The sequence below is a fragment of the Taudactylus pleione genome, unplaced genomic scaffold, assembly GCF_031769625.1.
Source record: "Taudactylus pleione unplaced genomic scaffold, aTauple2 ptg000199l, whole genome shotgun sequence".
NCBI lineage: Eukaryota > Metazoa > Chordata > Amphibia > Anura > Myobatrachidae > Taudactylus > Taudactylus pleione.
The window spans coordinates 11,181,126-11,192,034 of record NW_028284601.1 but is presented as its reverse complement, the minus strand read 5'-3'; positions in this window follow the sequence as shown (position 1 = coordinate 11,192,034).

The window sequence follows — 10,909 nt, the reverse complement described above, 5'->3', positions numbered from 1 at the left end:
ATGAAAAAGCTGCCAACCAATACTAGGCTCACAGATGACCCTGTCCCCCGGTCCCCCAGACAACACTACAGCCATTTAATTATGGCCCGTCTACATCCTACCATGCCAAACCACCCTATCCCAGTTATCCTACTCCACAATCAACCAATACCTCCACATCCTCTGAAGTGGTGTATAGTGCCATTTTGGCAGAGGATGAGCACCCACCTCCATTTTCAAATTTGTAATTTTACATTATGTTCAATTATTACCATTTTATGTCTCCCAATAAGTGCTGCGTGGTATACAGCGTTGATGACGCAGGTTGGAAAGAGTCCCGAAGCGCATTGCACAAGGCAAGACTGTTGCATGCAGGTGCCTCAATCTGGATTTGTGCCATGTGCCTCGTGGCCTATTCAATCCAGCATTTGATATGCTGTATACTAAGCAGCTGATTAACTATTGGGAGACATAAAACTGGAGGAGATAGCAGTTTGTTTTCAGTGCATTTTGATGCATAGAGTTGCTGAAGGTTTTACCATTTTAACTATAAGCCATTTTTTTTACTTGTTGACATACAACTTTTTATATGGTAAACACAAAATAAATCAGCCATGTTGGTTTGGAATTATGTACCACAAACATTATTAATATATATACAGCCATGTTGGATTTTTAACTAAACCCCATTGTGTTTAAAAAAAATAAAAAATATTTCACAAGAAACAAATTTGTAATGTTTTACTTACTTTGAAGTAGTGGAACTTCAGGACATTGACAATGGCATCACAGGTCTCCAGGATGATGTGCCCCAATGCCTGGGGGGAAATGAGGGTCCCAAACTTCAGGTCTTCAAATGACCTCCCTGTAGCCAGGTACCTCAGTGTCACAATCAGCCTCTTCTCAGCTGGAATGGCCATCCTCATGTTGTTGTCCTGCCTCTGGATATAGGGGGTCACCAGATGCAGCAACTACTGGAATGTGGCATCATCCATATGCAGGTAGTTGCGATAATTGTCCGGGTTGTTCTCCTTAATTTCCATCAGTAGGGGAACAGGGGAGCAGCTCTCCCTCCTCGTCAGCCACTCCTTGGTCCAGCAAGAGCGCATTCTACTCTTCTCCTCAGGCCCTACACCTTTTAGCCTCAGATAACCATAGACTAGCAGACGCTTATGGCAATATGAATCCACCAGAAAGTAGAGAAATAGGACACTTTGTAAAAGGCAAGCCTTAACAAAGCAAAACACACTAGCAAAGTACAGCGTTCAGCAGGGTATAAAACCAAGCCTCACTAGTCACTGAGCAGAGTGTGCACAGATCTAAAATGGATGCTGCCTTTTACACCCCCTAGATAAGCCATCCCCTTTTGACATTCCAACAGATGCCTTGTGTGTGTATTTGAATGTTCGGAAACGATTTACAATCATTTAAGATACATCGAATCATATGTTCATTTGTAGAATCGCACCATTTCTATATACAAATGTACAGAATATCAAGGGAAGAATTTTCAAGGGAATCGTATGAGAGACCAGATCGGATACAAATCGCCCCATGCATGGGGGCCTATACATTCTTATGTGTTAGTAGTTATGATGTAGTTTGTTGAGTACTTCCTCAACAAGGACAGCAAACATTTTAAAGGTCCAAGTTCGAGAACCATTGTTCTTGGGTCCTGGTGTGATGTCTAGGTTATTCTTTTTAATGTGGGCTTCAAAGGAAATATTTGTAGTATAGTGATGAGGAATAGGAAGATGTCCATGTTTGCCAAAACCTCCCCCATACACATGATTTTCTCTGGGAAATAGAAGAAAAGAATAAACAATCCCATACATTTGGATGAATTGCAATAAATGCATTATGTTGAAAATTTGCAAAGCTTCTTCATTTTGATGTATTTTCTCTTGTCTTTATCAAAATTGCTTTTTCAAATGTCATATTGTTATTTTGACCCATAAGCTGATGATCTACAGTTTGTTGCCTGCTGTCACAACGGTATGCAGTCACAATGGAGTTAATCCAATTGTGTGTAATGTACTCACGGGTGTTAGTTATCGCGACAATGGCAGTCTTGACAGCAGCACGGATTTGCCTAAAAGTGCTCTAAGCTCCATAGGGCTCCAAGTGAAATTTAGTGAACTCAAGCTTGGAGTGAGCCACAAAGGGTGCAAGGCATGGTGCCGTTTCTGGTGTTTTAACATCATTGCAATGATAACTCACACCTTTACATGGAATAAGATTGACACCTATGTCTCCAGTCACATTGTCAACATTCATTATGTCGAAATGGTTAAAATGTTGACACCTGCAAAATGTCAACATTGAAAGAAAATTGACATAGAAATTTACAACATTGTCATAATGTCAACAATTTGATTAAAGGTCAGCATTAGTGTTAGGGCTAGAGATAAAACTGGCCAAAAAAGACATTGCAGACATTTCAGCAATATCTACATTACATCACTGTTGACATACTGAGTGTCTACATGGTAAATGTGTATATTATAAATATGTTCTGTGTTGATTTTACAATCATGTTGACATGTTGACATTTTCATGTTGACCTAAAAAATGTTGATATAATATTCCACACCCGTCACAAAATGATTACTGTAAATTCAAATATTATTCTTAATGATTTCAGTTTGTACATATCAAAGGGTTTCAACAGTGTTTAGAGTATCATTTAATTTTATTTAAAAAATCATATAATAAATAAAATGTTGCTTTCCTTTCATAATTAAACAAATGTCAAGAAATTGCGTTGATTTTTTAAGAAAGCAAGAGTTAGATAGCTATGGATTTGATCTTGCAAAAATGATATTAAAGAAATAATCACTGTCACTTTTTTTGTATAACAAATTTCAGCAAAGCACGGGATTTCACAGCTATTAAATGGAGAAAAAAATTGCAAAGATTAGGATTTTTTTAAGATGTTGAAATGAAAAAATTACAAGAAACAAGTTACTAAAGAGCAAACAAAGAATAAATATTTTGGTTTAATAATCTCACAATTTTTTTCCTCCCCAGTTTAGGAATTAGTTTTTATTAGTTACTTAGTGTAGATTATATATATATATATTGACTCCATTTGCACTGTATGTAATTCTTCTTTTACTTCTTTTACTTCTTTACAGACAATAAATACATAAAACTAAAAGGAGAAAAAAACTTACAATACTGTATTACCCTTAAACTTCTATAGGTATATTTATTAAAATATGTTGTGTGCCCCAGAATATTAAGAATCATTTCCCTCTTTAATGTATTCATTTTAATTGCTCAGATAAGGGTTCCAAAAGGAGCAATTCCCAACAACAAGAAGAAGTTCATGATCACTTTACATCTATCTATGGTCCCCCTTAAGACTTTTGTGCAACTTATGCTTCCCAGCTGAGCAAGTGACAAAAACTTCCAGCACTTCTGGACATCCTGCAGCCCACCTGAGAAGGTGTGCAGGGCAAACCGACCAGTGCCTTAGTAATGCAAATAGGGCTGTGATTCCTATTCACTGGAAATCCTCAACCCCAAACTCTTAATGAGTGGCACTCCAAAATTGATTATTATATGATTATGGAAGATCTAATTTTTTCTCAAGTGCAGACAAATTTACAGAATATTGTGCAACCTGGTTGGGATGGTTGGAGTTTAAGGAGTCAGATTGCTACAAAAACTCTTCCCCAAGTGCTGATTGTTCTTAATTTAAGGTATTTCTTTGTATGAGCCTAGACTTACTTGCTGATCTCCCTCAAAATTCCTCTACGTTTGACCCTTTTAGATCTCTCTCACACCCTGCCATGAATTCTACTCCCTGTCCTCTCATTCTCTTCCCCCTATCTGTTATTTCCCTGGTATCTTTTTTCCCAATGTTATAAACTTTATTTTGCAATATGTTTGTTGGATATTTTTTGTCTTTCATTTAATTGGTCTTGTTCCTCTTATTTTAATGTTCTCATGACCTCTTGTTGTTGATGATGAGGTACAGTATATTTCTACATTCACGTATTGCATGTACTTTTCAATAAAAACAGTTAACATAAAAAATAAATAAGCCCCATATTGAAAAAAACACTCTTGTGTACAACATAAAAGAGTAATACATTGTGAAGACTCTTCTTTCCAGAGATATACAGTATATCCAAGAAACAGGTGCTCATATTGATGAATACCTTTACTACAGGTTATAAAATTATGAACCCTTTACCATGTCTTTTTTCTCTCTTCATATATTTTTCCACATCATATGTTTATTTTTTAAAGGCTTTTTATAAAGGTACAAGAGTATCGAAATGCATCTGTAGTGGGAATGAATTTGTGATAAAACTAGGGATGGAGGAATTAACAGGCAGGTATGGTAAACACTTAGGGAATCCTGGGAATGAGTCACCCTTTATATTTTATTTGCCTTCTTTTTCCAGCTACTATGGGAATGTTTTTAACTGTGATATGCTAGATTTGCTACGGTTTTTAACTGTGATTTGCTAGATTTGTTTTTAATATGTGAGTACAATTCTGTGAATATTAATATTATGGGATATGCAGTGGGGTATATGCACAAGAGAGAATAGTGTCCGCACAGATCTACAGATTATTTATATATTAAACATATATTAAACATTTATTCATTCCAATCCATATGATATTAAGTTATATAGGACTCATTCCGTCCAATTATCTGACAGGTGGAGATGCACCCAGGAATAAAATCAATCAATACATAAAGAAAAAATAAAAAGTATTCCTATAAGGGGCACGCACTGGATGACTTGAATTTGTCAATGACTTGGTTATAATAGAGGTCCAGATACACAAAATACATAAAATATAACTTTTATTATTATTATCACTAAAATTACTATTTATTGACATTCAGTTATATTATTTTGTTATATTATCATATTATTTTGTATTTTTGTTCATTTTTAAATAAAAAAGCCAGCGAAGTATTGTGATTAAAGTGTTATTTGTGTCGTTATGTAAAATAAAGTAATTAAAAAAAAAAAAAAACACTATTCACTTGTAGATATACTTTTATTCCATAATGTAAAATGTAAATTATCCTATGATGTAAATCCCAATGTATATTGTTATATTGATGTAAATATGTAGACCTATTCATTCAAATGGTCTCATATAATGGAAGGTATGATATTAGAGTAAATGATAATCACTCTGGTTTATATGTTTATAGGGAGCCTATCTTAATTGGCCAATCTATGACAGCTCTGTAATATTAATCCAGTAGTTGGATCTGTATAATCTTATATTCATGAGAGTTATTTCATATACTTGAAAATATATGATAATAATACCAGGGTACTCCATATATATATATATGTATATGAATTATAGTCTATAAAGCTGTATAAATGTTAATATATCCACCAAAAATGCATTACACTCTGTCTCTGCTTGTTTCAAATAATAACTAATGTATGTAACAAGTTACTATGACTCAGCAATAAATTATTCGCAGTGTAACAGATAAACTGTCACTCACATGTTTTCCTTCACACAGGGGAGCTGTTACTATTTATAATAATCTCTCAGACAATCTTTGCACTAGAAATTCACTCAAATAATCAAGTCCAAAGGTTGTACTACATACAGCAATACTATATAATAAGTTAGATAGCAGGGTATGGCCCCTATTTAGTGGAGAGATGTTCGTAATGTATAATGCCTATACCAGCTGAAAGTATGCTACACCACATTAGAAATCTTTATGGTTTTCATTGATAAGGGCAGGGGTTCTCAAATACACATGTAAACCCTAGCAATTGATTGAATGTCAGCTGTATAGTTTGCAAGTACACAATTCCCTAAGTAACTGACTTAGGGCCTGATTCAGACCCGGTCGCAACCGGGTCAATGGTGGGCCAGTGCGCATGTGCATGACGGAGCCGGCTCCGTCATGCGCATGCGCGAGACATGGATAGCGACGGGCACACCGTCACTCCGGGTCTCGCAACAAAGGGGGCGAGCTGTCACTCAACATCGACATAACTCAATTGATCCCTTAACAGTATGAATGACATTGCTTGTAAATCCTCAAAGGTTAAATTACAAATGCATGTTATCCCTTTTTCATGGACTCTTCTCATAAATTAACAGCAACTCTGGCAAAGCCGATATCTCCACAGGGTCTCTGAATCGTCAGCACGGTGTTCATCTAATCAGTTGACAGCCTATACAGTAATGCTGATGTCTCCACTGAGACTCTGGATTGTCAGCATTATGCTCTTCTAGTAGTTTAATATGCGGCAGTGCCGATATCTCTATATTATTGATGGGCATATTATATTTATAAATTATCAGTGTCATGATGGAGGCAGCAGCAGCACAGTTTTTAACACACATCACAGACAGTCAGTGGCGGCTGGGCCGGGGGGCAGGGTGTCATGTGGGCCGCTGGCCGCTGGCAGTCTGTGTCTCTGTGACACAGGCTGCACCGCGTGTGTAGCGCTGACCGGATGGAGTTCGGTCAGCGCTACACACTGACTAACACACAGCCGCCGGCGTCGGCTCCATCTTCCGGCTCCTGCAGTGGGTAATGGAAGAGACGTCATGACGTCATGACATCTCTCCCATAATGCAGAGCTGTCCGGAGGATGAATGGAGGAGCAGATGGTGGCGGGAGCGGGGATTCAAATAAGTGTTTTTTTTTTTTTACTTGTGACACTTCAAGGGGGAGAGCACTACTGGGGGCACTAAAATGGGGAGCACTACTGGGGGCACTACAAGGGGAGAGCACTACTGGGGGCTCTACAAGGGGGAGAGCACTACTGGGCACTACAAGGGGGAGACCACTACTGGGAGCACAACAAGGGGGGACTACTACTGGGGGCACTACAAGGGGGGGACTACTACTGGGGGCTCTACAAGGCGGGGACTACTGGGGGCACTACAAGGGGGAACACTACTGGGGGCACAACAAGGGGGGCTACTACTGGGGGAACTACAAAGGGGGATAACTACAGGGGGCACTACAAGGGGGGCTACTACTGGGTGCACTACAAGGGGGAGACCAGTACTGGGAGCACAACAAGGGGGGACTACTACTGGGGGCACTACAAGGGGGGGACTACTACTGGGGGCTCTACAAGGCGGGGACTACTGGGGGCACTACAGGGGGGAACACTACTGGGGGCACAACAAGGGGGGCTACTACTGGGGGAACTACAAAGGGGGATAACTACAGGGGGCACTACAAGGGGGGACTACTACTGGGGGCACTACAAGGGGGGGCTACTACTGGGTGCACTACAAGGGGGAGACCAGTACTGGGAGCACTGCAAGGGGGGACTACTACTGGGGGCACTACATAGGGTGTACCACTACTGGGGGCACTATATAAGGGGCTTACTACTGTGGGCACAAGGGGCACTGCACAGGGGGGACCACTACTGTGAGCACTATATAACAGGCTTACTACTGGGGGCACAAGGGGCACTGAACAGGGGGAACCACTACTGGGGACACTGTATAAGGGGCACTGCATAGGAGGATCACTACTGTGGGCACTACTGGAGGCCTGCATAAGGGGGTCCTTTCCTGGGGCACAGGGACACTGCAAATGGGCACCACTACAGGGGGCTGCCCCTAATCTTTATTTTTACTTTACATTAAATTCATATGGACCAACCTCCTCCCTGGAACACTTGAAGGGGAGGGCCCCCATAGCATGCACGTGCTCTGGGCACCCTGGCTACACGATACTCCTCTGCCAGGGCCACCTGCATGCATTTGCCCCCCAGGCTAAAAGTTGCCAGCCAGCCCCTGCAGACAGTCACAGCCTGTGTCTCAAGCTGGGTACACACGTAAAGATTTTCTGTCCAACCATCCAACTAGTTGATTGGTTGGAATGAAAATCTGGTAACGTATGGGAGTAACTGATGATCAGCAATTTGCTCCTAAAGGCCAGAAAACAGATGAAAATGGTCGTCAGACAAGTTTGTTAAATGTTTGATCTAAACAATTTGTTCAAAAAACAGTTTTTTGTCCTTTTTCCGGCGTTTAGGAGCAAATTGCTGATTGTCATTTGCTTTCATACCTTACCAGATTTTCATTCCAACCAATCAACTAGTTGGATGGTTGGACAGAAAATCTTTACGTGTGTACCCAGCCTTACAGAGGCGCTGAAAGATCAGCACAGTATTTCCACTCACATAAATACAATTTAAATGTTACACGTACAGTACTCTGTCTACAACTATGCATTCTGTGACAGCAAAGCCCTCATATTATGTGTTTATGATTGAATAAGGGAATATAACTAATATTTTTATATAATAATTAATAAATAGTCTAAAATGGTGTTATAAAAAAATCACACTTTAACAGTTGCTCTGATTAACTTCCACCTTGTAGCAGCTCTGATCATCTTTCCTCCCACAGCAGCCCTAATCAACACCCCTTATAGCTGCCCTTATGACTTCCCCAAGGTGATCACCCCTCAGATGCTGCTGCCCTTTCCAGTTTCCCCAAACTTCCATTCCAATCAGCTCCCTGTGCAGCTGCTTAATAACCTCCCACAAGTGCTGCCATAATCACCTTCCCCATAGCTGTCCTAATCAGGTCCCAGGTGTTGCCCTATTAACAGCTAGCTAGCCAAACAACAAATAGACTAGCCAAAAAACAACTATTTGTTTTAATTTAATAAATCTCTTCTGATATACTAACCCTATCTTTATTATTGTTATGAAGGTTTTCAAATTTGTTTTATATAGACTAGGTAGAATATTTATATATACATTTCTTTATATTTACTAATAAATTGTATAGGATTATAATTACACTTTATAGCCCCTAACATTGTTCGGGCTCTAATGGATAGCCGTGAGCGGCAAAACTTGGAATTTTCGCTGATTATCCTCATTTTTCACTGATTTTTTTTTCACACTATTCTATTATTTCAATCAAAATAATAATAGTATAGTTCTCCCGAAAACACATAGGACCCACGATAAGCTTGCAGACCTATGTGTTTTTGCCATTTAGGTGGTGAAAAAATGGCACTTATCGTGGATTATTTATCGGTCCTGAAAAATATCCACAATAAGTGCTGGTCATGTCGGGCGGCACTTTGGGGCTGATAGGATAGCCCAGTCGCGATCAATTATCAGCGCTACTTTAGCACTGCAAATTGGATATGCCCTAAATATGTATCAACTCATGATTTTCCTTATATAGTAACACCGAGAATTTGATTATCTTCCTAATCAATTGTTTATCAGGATTTTTCAGTGTAAAATACAATCTGCATGTTAGGAACTGCAGGTGAACAGAATTATTAATTTAAATGCACCAATGTAATTAATTGTTTGCCTTTATAAAAAAAGATTTAAGAAGGACACCCTTTATCCTTCTGATGAAACTTTCAGAAAGAGAAACACATTAAGGTGTCAGGATGGACTTCCACAAGAGAACTAAGGGCCTGATTCTGACCCTTGCGAGCGCCGAGCAATCAGGTTGATAGTGGACCAGTGCGCATGTGCGAGACCCAGATCGCTCCGGGTCTCGTACCACAGGGGGCGTGCTGTCGATGTTGAGTGACAGCATGCCCCCTTTGGTTAGCGGGCTGGGGGAGTGGCTGCCCAAACTGAGGCGTTCCCATGTGAACGCCTCCGTTTGGGGTCGGCCCCACTAACATCACGAGTGGGAGAGATTGTCACTGTTAGAGCCGAAATCTCTCTGGGCTTGAAGCAAAGAGACCCTGCCACAAGGGTTTCGTGCAAGCCCGATGGTCACAATGGTCTTGACCATCACGACCATCTTCCTGGCCGCTCGCTATAGCACAGCTATGCGAGCGGCCAGGAGGCCGTTCTAAAAAATAAAAAAGACCGACCCTGATTCAGAGCGAGCACTCTGTCAGAGCTTCCGGCTCTGAGTCAGGGCCTTAGTGTGTCTATAAAGAACTTTCCTTATACAGCCACTAACAGAACCCCATTTGTCTCTGATAATGGCATCTGCCACGTGTGCTTCAGCTCTAATACACAGCTGGTGAGGCACAATCCTGTGCAATTTTCATTTCAGCCCCAGCTGCTGGTGCAGCATGTAACACAGAGAGGCAAGGCACATCGGGCCTACCTACCAGAGGACAGGAAAAGGTGAATATGAACTGCTGTTGCAGCATGTTATCGGGGAACGAGGAGCTGATGAAGCTGTAGCCAGGTAAAGTATTGGGGGCATTATCAGCAGCACAATTACCATTCTTCTCTGCCTCGGCCCCTAATCATACTTACCAATTACCCACCTATAGACCGCTGGAGTTATCCATATATTTGGAGACTGTTTCACATTTAATTAATGCATTGAATATGAACTTTGGGGCATATGTATCAAAGCTTGATGTGAGATAAAATTGTGAGATACAGTATATATCACCAACCAATCAGCTTCTAACTTACATTTTGCAGGCTGTGTTTAGGAAATGATAGTTTGGAGCTGATTGGTTGGTGATATATATTTCACAATTTTATCTTGCATCAAGCTTTTAATAGTCCCAGAACTTTACTGTGATGTGCAATAAACACTTTTTCTATACAGCTAGTGGAGTTTTTAGAATCATGTGTACTCAAGATACACAGCTTTTATAATGTGTCTGCTTTTGTACTGTCAATTGTTCAATCTAAATAATTAGATACTTTATTGCAACAGTGTTACATTTTATACTTGGTGTATTAGCTCATGTATAAACAGGAAAACTTTGTACCTGAATTTTTCACTGTGATGAATATTACTAATATAAAATGCTGATTGGAAAATTGTAAGTTGTATTACATTTGAATATTGGATAATTAGGTGCTATATTACTTATTTTTACCTTGTGTACTAGTCGTGCTTAGTTTGAAGCAGATTGGTAATTTTCCCTTGGGAGCAGACGTCCAATATTTCTCTTCTGGGGTGGAGCACTATATATCTATATTTT